We start from the raw sequence: 14,990 nt of genomic DNA on the forward strand, positions 1-14,990 counted from the left end.
AAGATGGCAGAGGACTAGGAGACCTTCATTTTATCTGCCACGAGGAATTTAACTAGATAGTTACCAAATCATCCTGGAGAGAGGGCAAGATGGGAGACCCTGTTTCAACTGGTCCCCTAAAGTGAGCTAAATATCTACCAGAACACTCTGAACACCCATAAAATCAGCCTGAGATGTAAGATTATACACTTCTGGATCTCTATGGGGGCAGAAGAGAGCAGTGGAGAGATAAGCGGAGTGGGAACACTTGGACTGATATTGGAGAATAAGCAAAAGAGGGAGGGAGCCACTAGAAGCGACCCACTGTAAAGTAATACTAAAAATGCCCTGTGGTGCCACAAGGAATTTAGCTATCAAACCATTCTGAACACCTGTAAATTCAAGCATAGATCCAAGAAAAGAATAGCAGCAACTCTACAAACAGAAAATCAACCAGTTTCCACGAGGTAGGAAGTACAGACAAGTGAGGCTAAGCTGATAGGTGGGAAGATAAACCCTTGGGGGAAGGAGCCTCTGTCAGCCAGCTACTGCCAAATGCTAGGGGCAGCAGAGCACAAAATCAGAACTTTTAGAAGTATGCACTGGTGAGGGATGTCACTCTGGCGGCTGGGCAGGGGTGGAACCCTCGATGGAATAGTGTGGTCTCAGGATCCTCGTGGTCCCAGGAATACCAGGGGTGCTTGAGGGCAGCAGAGCTCCCAGGTATCAGAGAGGGAAACCAGCTGCAAAGAGTGAGCCCGGGAGTGGGCTTTAAGCCGGAGGTTGCCCTAAATTGCAATCTACAGCACAGTCTGGCCACTGCTCTTTGAGAAGAGGCCCAAGAAGAGGCACAACTGGGGAGAGCCCACTTCCTCCCCCAGGAGGAGTTGGTGCCTGAGCAAGTTGCAAGAGTCTACTGGGTTTGGAGACTCCAAATGGGATTATGTACCAGAGATAGAAATGCTTGGTCACAGGTCTGATGAGCACGGAGTGTGGACAGAGACCAGAGAGACAAGAAGGATTGACCACTTCTCTGTGAGGGCACACTGAGGGGTGTGACCCTGAGCCCTCAGCTCCAGAGCCAGAGACAGGTAGGCCACCATGTTCATCCTTACCTCAAAAGGTTGGGATCATTCCGTGCATATTTTCAGACCACAACACATTGAAAATGAAACTCAATCACAAAAAGAAAGGTGGAAAGAACTCAAATATGTGAAGGCTAAAGAGCATCCTACTAAGGAATGAATGGGTCAAATTGTCAGTTCAAGATGAATTTTAAAAATTCATGGAAACAAATGAGAATGAAAACACAACTGTTCAATGTCTTTGGGAGGCAGCAAACTGATCCTAAGAGGGAAGTATATGGCACTAACAGCCTTTCTGAATAACCAAGAAAGGTCTCAAATACACAACCTAACTCTATACCTAAAAGAGCTGGAGAAAGAGAAGCATGGAAAGCCTAAACCCAGAAGGAGAAGAGAAATAATCAAGATTAGAGCAGAAATCAATGAAGTAGACACCAAAAAAACAGTAGAACAGATCAACAAAACTAGAGCTGCTTCTTTGAAAGAATTAATAAGATTGATACAACCCTGGCCAGACATCTCAAAAAGGAAACAGAAAGGACCCAAATCAATAAAATCATGCATGAAGAAGGAGTGATCACACCCAACACCAAAGAAATACAAACAATTATGAGAACATAGGATGGCGACTCTATGTCAACAAATTGGGCAGTCTTGAAAAAATGGATGCATTCCCAGAAACATAGAAATGACCAAAACTGAACAACGAAGAAAAAGAAACCTGAAGAGCTCCATAATCAGCAAGGAAATTGACACAGACATCAGAAATCCCCCCAGGAATTAAGAGTCCAGCACCTGATGGCTTCCCAGGGGAAGTCTAACAAACATTTAAAGAAGATTTAATACCTCTTCTGAAACTTTTCCAAAAAATAGAACTGGAAGGAAAACTTCCAAACCCTTTGGTGAGGCCAGCATTACCTTGATCCCCAAAGCAGACAAAGACCCAATCCAAAAGAAGAATTACAGACCACTATCCCTGATGAATAAGGATACAAAAATTCTCACCAACATACTACCCAATTGGATCCAGCAGTACATTAAAAGGATGATTCACCAAAAACAAATCAAATTTATTCCTGGGCTACAAGGGTGGTCTGACAACTGCAAATCAATCAGTGAAATACACTAGCTTAACAGAAAAAAGAACAACCACAGGATCCTCTCAAAAGATACAGAAAAAGCATTTGACAAATTATAGCATCCCTTCTTGATCAAAACTCCTCACCGTGGAGAAAGAGAGGGTACATACCTCCACATCATAAAGCCCATCTATGAGAATTCACAGGGAGTATCATTCCCAACAGGGAAAAACTGAGAACTTTTCCCTTCAAGTCAGGAACATGACAGGGATGCCCTTTCTCATCACTGTTGCTCAACATAGTACTAGACTTCCTAGCCTCAGCCATCAGACAACAAAAAGAAATAAAAGGCGTCCGAATCAGCAAAGAAGTCAAACTCTCACCCTTTGCAGATAATAGGGTACTTGATGTGGAAAACTCAAAAGACTCCACTCCAAAATTGCTAGAACTCATCTAGGAATTCTGTAAGGTGGCAGGATATAAAATCAATGCATAGAAATCACTTGCATTTTTCTATAGCAACCATGCAACAGAAGAGAAATTAAGGAGTTCATCCCATGTACAACTGCACCCAAACCATAAGATACTTAGGAATCCATCTAACTAAAGAGGCAAAGGATTTGTATTCAGAAAAATATCGAGTAGTCATAAATGAAATTGAGAAAGACAAAAAGAAATGGAAAAATGTTCATGCTCATGGACTGAAAGAACAAATATTGTGAAAATGTCAATGCTACCTAGAACAATACACAGATTCAGTGAAATCCCTATCAAAACACCATCCAGGGGCGCCTGGGTGGCTCAGAGGGTTAAGCCTCTGCCTTCGGCTCGGGTCATGATCTCAGGGTCCTGGGATCGAGCCCCGCATCGGGCTCTCTGCTCAGCGGTGAGCCTGCTTCCCCCCTCTCTCTCTGCCTGCCTCTCTGCCTACTTGTGATCTCTGTCTGTCAAATAAATAAAATCTTAAAAAAAAAAAAACACCATCCACAGTTTTCATAGACTTGGAATAAATCATCCCAAAATTTGTGTGGAAGCAGAAAAGACCCCGCATAGCCAAAGGGATGTTGAAAAAGAAAACCAAAGGTAGTGGCAACCCAATTGAAGACTTCAAGCTCTATTACAAAGCTGTAATATCAAGAAAGTATGTACTGGCACAAAAACAGACATACAGATCAAAGGAGAAGAATAGAGAAACCAGAAATGGACCCTCAACTCTAAGGTCAACTAATCTTCCTCAAAGCAGGAAAGAATATCCAATGGGGGAAAAAGTGTCTTCAATAAATGGTGCTGGGAATATGGGACAGTCATTTGCAGAAGAATGAAACTGGACCATTTCCTTATACCAGACACAAAAAAATAGATTTCAAATGAATGAAAGACCTCAATGTGAGACAGGAATTCATACAAATCCTTGAGGAGAACAGAAGCAGCAACCTCTCTGACCTCAGCCAGAGCTACTTCTTCCTAGACACATCTCCAAAGGTGAGCAAAAATGAACTGTTAGGATTTCACCAAGATAGCAAGCTTTTGCACACCCAAAGAAACAGTCAACAAAACCAAAAGACAACCAACAGAATGAGAGAAGATATTTTCAAGTGACATATCAGATAAAGGGCTAGTATCCAAAATCTAGAAAGAACTTACCATGCTCAACACCCACAGAATAAATAATCCAATCAAGAGATTGGCCAAAGACATGAACAGACATTTCTCCCAAGAAGACATTCAAATGGCCAACAGACACATTAAAAAGTGCTCAATCTCTTGACATTAGGAAAATACAAATCAAAACCATAATGAGATGCTACCTTACACTAGTTAGAATGGCTAAAATGAACAAGTCAGGAAATGACAGGTGTTGAGGATATGGAGAAAGGGGAACCCTTTTATACTGTTGGTGGGAAAGCAAGCTGGTGAAGCCACCCTGGAAAACAGTATGGAGGTTCTTCAAGAAGTTAAAAATAGAGCTAACCTACAATGCTGCAATTGCACTACTAGGTATTTACCCCAAGGATAAAACTGATCTGAAGGGGCACCTCTACCGCAATGTCTACAGCAGCAATGTCCACAATAGCCAAAGTATTCAAAGAGTACAGAAAGCTCAGAAACTGATAACCATAGTACTATTGGCAAAGTTTATTCATTCATATATTAAAGGTATATTTAAACTTAGTTCTAATAGAATTATTAACTCTGAGTGGGAATTAATAATATTTATGTCCTGTTCCAACACAAAGTAAATGGAAATAAAGTACAGCAGATGCTCACAGACACAATTCAAAGTGCTGGCGGTTGGCTGCAGGGAGCAGTGCCCAGGAAGGAGTTGGTTGGGGTGCACACCGCCTCTATAGTGGTTCCCCACAAACAGATACTGAAGGCAATGTTCACTTCTTGACTTTTTTCATAAAAGGAAAATCCTCTTCAGCTTTCCTCCTGCTACTAGAACTGGGTAATAACGTAGATCTTTTTCCTGTCAGTCATATGCATTGTGGACTTCATTGGCAACATCTTCACACTCTTTGTTAGGACCTTTCTCTGACAACTGTGATTTGCAAATGAGTAGCTGGATCTATAGCCTTTAACAGGTTGAACATTTAGGTTGAACTACTTAAGTAGTATTCTATTCTTTCATCAGACTACAGATCGTGTCTAATTGTCTTCTTTTGTGATGTTCTCAGTTCTGATGATGGATATCTATATTTCCTTCTATATTACCTTCCATGGTAGTTTTACTAAAGTGAATTTAATTTTTCCTTAAAGTATGGATTCTAAATTATCCTATTTCATAATATATATTTAAATGAAACAGCATGTTTAAAAATACATTTATTAGAAGCAAACGTTGGAACAGCATTGGGCTCCCTGCTCACCAGGGAGTCTGCTTTTCCCTAACCCTCTGCTTCTCCCCCTGCTTATTCTATTTCTCTCTGTTAAATAAATATATTCTTTAAAAAAAAATGTGGGGTGCCTGGGTGGCTCAGTGGGTTAAAGCCTCTGCCTTTGGCTCAGGTGGTGATCCCGGGGTCCTGGGATCGAGTCCTGCATCAGGCTCTCTGCTCAGCAGGGTGCCTTCTTCCCTTCTCTCTCTGCCTGCCTCTCTGCCTACTTGTGATCTCTGTCAAATAAATTTTAAAAAATCTTTTTTAAAAAAAAGAAATGCAACATGTCTCTGTATATTGACTTTGTATCCTGCAGCTTTACTGAATTTGTTTATTCTAACAGGTTTTTTTATTTTTTGTGGACCTTTTCAGGATTTCTATGTGTAGTATTATGTCATCTGCAAATAGTGACCATTTTCTTTTTCTATTTAGAGTTCATATCTTTTTTGTTTTGTTTTTTGTCTAAGTGGTTTGACTAGGGCTTTCAATACTATGAGGAGTGAAAGTGCTAAGAGGGGGTTATCTTTATCTTGTTCTTGTGGTAGTAGAAAAGTTTTCAGCATTTCACCCTCAAGTATAATGTCAGCTATGGGCTTTCCATATAGGGCCTTTGGCTGAGGTATGTTTCTCAATACCCAGATGGTTTAGAGTCTTTATCATAAATGTACATTGATTCTTGTCAAGTGTTCTTTCTGCATCTCTTGTAACAATTGTAGGATTTTTATCTTTTATTTTATTAAGGTGGTGTATCCCATTGGTGGATGTGCAGATGTGGAATCATCTTTGCATCCCTGGAATAAATCCCACTGGATCCTGTTGTGTGATTCTCCTAATGTATTGTTGAATTAATTTTGCCAATAATTTGTTGAGAATTTTGGCATCTCTGTTCATAAGACATATAGGCCTTTCCTTAGTCCTTATAAGTCCTTGTCTTGTTTTGGTAGGAGGGTAATGCTGTCTTCATAAAATGAGTTGGACAGATGCCCTTCTCTATCTTTTAACCTGTTGAACTCCTCAGTGAAACTGTCTGGTCTTGGGCATTTGTTTGTTGGGAAGATTTGATTATCAAATCAAAGTTTTTACTAGTGATCAGTCTGTTTAGATGTTTACATGTGTGTGCGCACGCGTGCGCATGTGTGCGTGTGCACGTGCACACACACTACATCTTTATCTATCTGTCAATGGAAATCTGGACTCTTTCTGTAGTTTGGCTATTGTAGACATTTCTGTTGTAAACATTGGGGTACATGCGCCCCTTTGGATCACTACATTTGTAACTTTGGGGTAAATACCCATTAGTGCAATTGGTAGGTCATAGGGTAGCTCTATTTTAAACTTTTTGAGGAACCTCCACACTGTTTTCCAGAGTAGCTACACCAGAGAAGCATTTTCCTGATTAATGGAAAACAACTCAGTTATGCTTATCTACCCCTTCTAGAATGTTATGCAGTAACATTCTAGTTAATATAGTACATAATAAAAACAATGAAAGAGTAAAAAAAAAAAAAAAAGATAATCAGGCTAAAGAAGAAAAATAACATAATCATATCAATAAATGCTTTTGACATAATCTAACATGCATTCATGATTAAAAATTTGATAAACCAAGAAAATAGGGGAATGTCCTTAACTTGACAAAGAATATCTACAAAAATCCTACAACTAATATCATAGCTAATGGTGAGAAATTTGCAGCTGTCCCTCTCAGATCAGATAAAGAATGTCCCCCTCACCACTTCTTTTCAATACTGTACTGAAAGGTCTAGCAAATTAAATAAAGCAAGAAAAGGAAATAAAAGTTATACAAATTGGGAAAGAAAAAATAAAGTTATCTTGGCTCACAGATGATATAGTCACCTATGTGGAAAATCCAAAACAACCAACAAAAAACTCCTGAAACTAAGAAACAGTTATAGCAAAATTGCAAGGTTTATGTATAAAAGTCCTTCACTTTCTATATGCCAGAAATGAATAAGTGGAATTTGAAATTTAAAAACACAATACCAGGGGCACCTGGGTGGCTCAGTGGGTTAAGCCTCTGCCTTTAGCTCAGGTCATGATCTCAGGGTCCTGGGATAGAGCCCCACATCAGGCTCTCTGCTCAGCAGGGAGCCTGCTTCCTGCCCCGCCCCACCTGCCTCTCTGCCTACTTGTGATCTCTGTCAAATAAATAAAGAAAACCTTAAAAACACACACACACACACACACAATACCATTTCTTACCACCTCAAAATAATGAAATACTTACATATAAATCTAACAAAATATGTACAAGATCTATGAGAAAAACTACAAAAATTTGATGAAAGAAATTTAAAAAGAACTAAATAGATATTCCATGTTGATGAATGAGAACACTCAATATTGTCAAGAAGTGCTTCTCAACTTGATCTATAGATTCAAAGCAATCCCAAACAAAATCCCAGCAAGTTATTTTGTGGATACTGACAAACTGATTCTTAATGTTTATACAGAGATGAAAAAACCCCAGAATAGGTAACACAATATTGAACATAAGAAAAAAACTGAGAGGTGCCTGGGTGGCTCAGTCAGTTGAATGTGCGACTCTTGGATTTGGCTCAGGTCATGGTATCATGGATTATGAAATGGAGTCCCACGTCAAGCTCTGCACTCTGTGGAGTCTGCTTGAGATTCTCTCTCTCTCCCTCTGCCCCTTTCCCTGCTTGTTCTCTCTCTCACTCTCTAAAACAAGTTAAAAACAATCTTTAAAAAAATGAAAAGAACAAAACTGGAAGACCGTTACTATCAAACTTTAAGATTTACTAAAAGTCAAAAATAATCAAGACAGAGTGGTATTGGTAAAATAAGAGATAACAGATTGGTAGAAGAGACTAAAAAGTCTACAAATAGACACATGTAAATAAAGGCAATACAATGGAGAAAAGACAATCTTTCCAACAAATGGTGTCAGAACAACTGTATATTCACATAGAAAAAACTGATTCTAGATACAGACTTTAACATCCTCCACAAAAATGAACTCGAAATGGATCACAGACCTAAATGTAAAACACAAAATTATAAAACTAGAAGATAACATATGAAAAAATATAAATTACCTTGCATTTGGCAATGACTTTTTAGCTATGATACCAAAGGTGCAATCCACAAAAGAAATAATTGATAATCTGGGATTCATTTATATAAAAATTCTGTTCTTTTAAACACGGTCAAGAAATTGAAAAGACAATCCAAACACAGCTCAGCAAAATATAAAAAAGAACTTTTAAAACCTAAAAAAATAAACAATCTGATTTAAAAAAAAATTAACCAGAGGCCTTAACAGAGACCTCACCAAGAAAGGTAAGCAGATGGCAAATAAACATATGAAAAGATTCTCTGTATAATATGTCATCAGGGAAATGCAAATTAAAACAATGAATACCACCATGTAGCCATTAGAATGGCCAAAGTCCAAAACGCTGACAAATGCTGTCAGTGATGTGGAGCAACAGGAACTCTCATTTATTGCTGGTGGGAATGCAAAATGGTACAGCCACTTTGCACTGGAAGTTTGGCAGTACTTTACAAAACTAAATACTTGCAGCATATCGTCTAGCAATCACACTCTTTGACATTTAATCAAAGGAGTTGAAAACTTATGTCCACACAAAATTCACACAGGTATTTATAGCACCTTTATTCATAATTGCCAAAACTGGGAAGCAACTAAAATGTCCTTTGGTAGGTGAATGGATAAACCATGATACATTCAGATGGTAAAATATTATTCAGTGATTTTAAAAAATGAGTTAAGAAGCCAAAAAATGATATGGAAGAACCTTAAATGCATATTACTCAGTGAAAAAAGTCAATTTGAAAGGCTACAGACTGTACAATTCCAATTATATGGCATTTCAGGAAAGACAAAACGGTAAGATAGTGAAAAAAAAAATCAGTGGTTACCAGGGACTGGAGTGAGCAGGCTGAATAAGAGGAACACAGTGGATTTTTAGGACAGTAAAAATACTCTATTATAACATAATAATGGATACCTTCATTTTATATTTGCCAAAACCCTTAGAATGTACACGGAGAGTGATTCCTAATGAAAACTATCAGCTTTGGTGCTAATGATGCATCAGTATGGGTTCATCAATTGTAGCAAATGTACTCCAGTAGGAATGATGGTAACAGGGGAGGCTATGCATGTGTGAGGACATGTGTTCTACAGAAAATCTCTACTCCTGCTAGATATTGCTGTGAACCTAAAACTGTTCTGAGAATTAAAGTCTATTTCAAAAAAAAAAAAAAAAAGAAAAAGAATAAGAAAAATGAACACTGCATAAGATACCTATGGGATGCATACCATCTTATGCATAATGGAAGTCCTAGAGAATATTTGCAGAAATAATGTCAAAAACTTTCCAAATTTGATAAATACCAAACAAGTTCAATAAATCTCACAATGATAAATGCAAAGAAATCTACACATTATATTCAAATTGTGAAAAGCCAGACACAAAAAAAATCTAGAAAATCTAGACAAAAGTTATTTCTCATCAAAACCAAGGAGGCAAGAGGGTAGTAGGATAACATATTTATGGGATACAGAAAAAGAAGTGTTCAGAGGAAAATTTACTATGGTAAATGCTTACATTAAAAAAGAAGAAAGACTACCAGGTGGTGGGTATTGGAGAGGGCATGGATTGCATGGAGCACTGGGTGTGGTGCAAAAACAATGAATACTGTTACGCTGAAAATAAATTTAAAAAATTAAAAAAAAAAAAGAAGAAAGACTGTGAGCCCATAATTTAGCTTTCTGAATGAAAGTATTGGAAAAAGAAGACCAAACAAGCCAAAAGGTAGCAGAAGGAAATAAATAATAAAGATTAGATATAGGAGTTCCTGTGTGGCTCAGCAGGTTAAGTGTCCAGCTCTTGATTTTGACTCAGGTCATGATCTCACGGTCGTGAGATTGAGCCCTGTACAAGGCTCCACACTCAGCATGGAGGCTGATTGAGATTTTCTCTCCCTCTGCCCCTCCCCATACTCACATTTTCTCTCTCTCTCTAGAATAAAGAGATATATTAAATCTTAAAGATTAGAAATAAACATGATAGACAACTAGTAAAACAAAAGAGAATAAACAAAACCAAAAGTTGATTCTTTGAAAAGATAACAAAAATGACAAACTAAGAACAAAAAAGCAAATAACTAAAATCAGAAATAAAAATGGAGATATTACTACTGGTTTTATAGTAATAAGAATAATAAGAGAATACTAAGAAAAATTATATACCAACAAATTATACAGCCTACATGAAATTGACACATTCTTAGAAAGATATAAATTACCAAAACCCACTCAAGAAGACACAGAAAAATTTAAGTAGGCTTACAGTATAGTGCAGCAAGTATACAGATTGAATCAGTAGTCATAAACCTCTTAACATGAAAAACTTGGGACCAGATAGCCTCACTGGTGAATTTTTCCAAACATTTAAGGAAAAATTAACAACAATCCTTCTCAAACTTTTCCAAAAAGTAGAAGAAGGAAGATATCCTAACTCATTCTATAAAGCAAGTATTATCCCAATACAAAAGGCTGACAAAGTTACCATAAACAAACCTACAGATCAATATCCGTTATGAATGTAGATGTAAAAATTCTTAACAAAATACTAGCAAACTGAATCCAAGGGCATACTAACAGGATTATACACCATGACCAAGTGGGATTTATCTCAGGAAGCAAGGGTAGTTTAACATGAGAAAATATACCACATTAACAGAATGAAGGGGAAAATCCACATTATCATCTCAACTGAGACAAAAATTAATTTGACAAAATTTGTCTTTTCATGATAAAAATACTTAGAAAACCAGAAATAGTAGTGAAATTCCTCAACATGATAAAGGACATTAATGAAAAACCCACAGCTAACATACTCAAAGGTCAAAGACTAAAGGCTTTCTCTAAGATTAGTTATAAAACAAGGATGCCTCCTTACACCAAAGATATTCAACACTGTACTGGAGGTTCTGAGTAAAGCAATTAGGCAAGGAAAAAAAATAATTAAAAGGCACCCAATTAGAAAGGAATACATAAAACTACTATATTGTCACAATAGGAAATACCAAAGAATTAAAAGAAAACTACCAGAGCTAATAAATGAATTCAGCCAAGTTAGTAGGGTATAATATCAACATATAAAAATCCATTGTTTTTCCTATATATAAGCAATGAACAATTTGAAAAGAAAATTTACAAAATAATTAATCTGTAATTGCATGCAAAGAATAAAATAACTGGGAATAAATTTAATCAAGGAAATCAGAAATATGTACACTGAAAAATATAAAACATTGCTGGAAGCAATGAAATCATATTTAAATAGATGGAAAGACATCCCATGTTCATGGATTGGAAAACATTATTGTTAAAATGTTAATACTACCTAAAAGAATCTACATCTTCAGTGTAATTGCATCAAAATCCTAGAAGAAAACCTAGTAGAAAATTTTTGTGACCTTGAATTGGGTAATATATGACATTAAAAACATAATACATAAAATAATTGATTGATAAACTGGACTTTATCAAAATTGAAAACTTCTGTTCTTCAAAAGACACTGCTAAGAGAAACAAAAGACAAATATGTATATTGGGGAAAATCTTTGCAAATCATATGCCTAAGAAAAGATGTGATTGTGAATATATAAAGAACTCTCATAACTTAAAAATAAGAAAGCAACTCAATTTAAAACAAGGGTAAATTATTTGAACAGACATTTCATCAAATAAGATATATGGATAACAAGCATATGAAAAGCTGCTCAATAACTTTATCATTAAAGAAAATGCAAATTAAGTTCACAGTGAAACAACACTACACTCCCATGAGAATAACTAAAGTTAAATTAAAATTAAAACAATACCAGGTGTTAACAAGGTTATTGAGGAAATAACTTTCAAACACTGTTGGGGAAAACATAAAGTCACTCTTGAAAATATTTAAGCAGTTTCTCAAGATGTTAAACATACTCCTACCATATGATCCATTCATTTACCTCCTAGGTATTTACCAAAGATAAAAGGAAATATATGTCCATACAAGGGTTTGTACATAAATGTTCATAGTGGCCATATTTGTAATAGCCCCAAACTGAAAACAACCTAAATGTGCCACCAGTGCATGAATGGAGAAACAAATTAGGTATATTCATTCAACGTAAGGTTACTTAGCAATAAAAAGCAACAAACCACTAATATACAAACTACATAAATAAATGTCAATGTAACTATACTGAGTGAAAGAAACCTGGTAAAAAAAAAAAAAAAGAGTATGTAATACATGATTTCATTAATACAAAACTCTGGACAATGCTAATTAGAGTGACAGAAACCAGATCGCTGATCAATTGGGAGTGAAAGGAGGGGAAGGACAGGAGGGACAGAATAAAAGGGGCAGTAGGGAAATGTTGAGGATGAGGGGTATGTCCACTATCTTGGCTGTGGTGATGGTTTCACAGTGTATACATGAAGTCCAAGGTTATCAAATTGTGTACTTATAAAACACGTGATTTATTTCAATTATTGTGCAAAAAAAAGTTGTTTCAAGAAAAAAAATTCATAGCCAATAGGCCAACATTTTAGAACATGCATTATCTTAGGGGATACTATTCTCAGGAAGAAAACTTCAGCAAGCCAGAGATAATTGCATAAATTGTGGCAATAGGATCCATAATGAGCAATGAATCTGTAACTACATAACTGAGCTAAAACAAATGTGGGAATTATGCTAACATATTTGTGAAGAGTATACTACTGTTTCCAGGTTTTTTTTAGCTTCCTAGAATCCATTCCCTTTGCAATGTGACATAGCAGTTGGCTCTCTGACTTGCTTTGGCCAACAGAATGTGCACAGAATAATAGCTCAGAGCTGCATGTGCTCATTATTCTCGAATTTCTTCCATCCTTATGCAGGGAACATGACCTGGCCAACCCATGGCCCAAGGAAGATGACAGACAGGGAAGCAGAGCTGAATCACCTTTCACCCTGAAACCAAATCTACCTGAGCTGAGTCTATATTAATTATCCCTCAGGTGCATGAGAGGGAATAAGTTTGAGTGAGGTTAGGGTGAGTTTAGGGTGGCTCATTATTCAGCATGACTGTGGTAATAGCTATTGGATACATACATATACTGTGATGTATAAACTAATAACATTGAACTGAGTAATTAACAAATAGTAGTAGTGCGGAAAACAGGGAGAAAAGTAAGAGAGCAGATATGCTAATTTATTTCTACTCATCAAAATTTATTAGATTAAGTTGATAAATCAAGTGATAGATGTACAACTATATCTAAAACTACAAAGATAAATATTAAGAGAATATGATTTTAAAAAGGGTAGTAGAAGAAAAGGTGGAAGAAGAGAATTACACTAATTTCATTATTGTTCCTTTCTGGACATTAAAAGAACTGAAAAAATGGAGAATTATAGAAATTATATAAATATATAGTTGTAACAGGAACTAGTTGAGCAAAAATAAGATTTCTAAGTTATAGGATGAAATATACTATAAAACAAAGAGACCTATGGTGAAATATATTTTGAGATATTAAACAAAGGATCTGATATAAAATAACAATATTAAAGCCAAATATGTTTATATTATTAATGGATATAAATGTGTTAAATGACTGTATTAAAAAGTTCTGATTAGGGTGCCTGGGTGGCTCAGTGGGTTAAAGCCTCTGCCTTTGGCTCAGGTCATGATCCCAGGGATCTGGGATCAAGCCCCACAGGCTCTCTGTTCCGCAGACAGACTGCTTCCTCCTCTCTCTCTCTGCCTGCTCTCTGTCTGCTTGTGATCTCTGTCAAGTAAATAAAATCTTTTAAAAAAAAAGTTCTGATTAGATTGTAACACAAAGTCTTATCATGTAACACATCTAATAGAATGTTATCCAGAAAGGTAGAAAATAAAAGAGCAGGTAAAGGCACACTACAACGTTGCAACTAAATAAAAACCACCACCACAAGAGAAACTAGGTTCATGATGTAAGTTCAGAAAAATTTGAACTGAGGGCAAAATTATGACCACTTCATTATAATAAAGAGACAGTTATGAATACCTGTGAGTCAATTACTGAAGTATCAAGTATAAAAAAGAAAGAGAAAGAATATAGTCATATCAGGAGTGGGAAATGATGTGTTGAAATCCATGACACATAAAGAGGGAGAAAATATATAAATTTAAGTGACATTATTTTTTTTTTTAAGTAGGCCCATACCCAACGTAGAGTTTGAACTCAACCCCAAGATCAAGAGTCATAGCTTACTTTACATATGTCATCCAGAAAAAGGAAGATTTTCCCCTTGCCCAGCAACAACCCAGCCAATGAGGAAAAGTCAATATCCCAAACTCTTCTTCTTCTCCTCCAATGAATTTTTGTTCAAAACAACCCCTCCAAACTTTCTCCTTTCCTCTATGTAAGGATGGTCTCCTCCTTTCTTTAGACTTGCTTGGGGATAGCCAGTTTGCTTGTCCTGATTTCCTCTGCTATTCCAAACCAAGGTTGCTTTTGTGGACTAAACTGCTTACCTTCTTTTGATGGTTGACATTTCTTTTTCTTTTGTTTTTAATTAATTTTTTATTTTTTATAAACATATAATATATTTTTATCCCCCTGGGTACAGGTATGTGAATTGCCAGGTTTACACACTTCACCATAGCACATACCCTCCCCAATGTCCATAACCCCACCCCCCGACATTTCTTGATGTTGGAAGTGGAATCAAAGGAGACAAACCCTGGAGAACCCAGAACTATGCACAGTACCCACTTGAGCTCTTCATACTCTTTGCAAGGTGCATTGTCTTCTTCTATTTTGATTTGGGTAAGTCTCCTCTCTGATTCAAGCTCTCTCCTTTTGGTCAATCTTTTGGACTTTACTTGGGATCTGTTTTTATAAAAATATCAACCTTTCTGTTGAGTAA

Source organism: Mustela lutreola, chromosome 1 (genome assembly GCF_030435805.1).
Source record: "Mustela lutreola isolate mMusLut2 chromosome 1, mMusLut2.pri, whole genome shotgun sequence".
NCBI lineage: Eukaryota > Metazoa > Chordata > Mammalia > Carnivora > Mustelidae > Mustela > Mustela lutreola.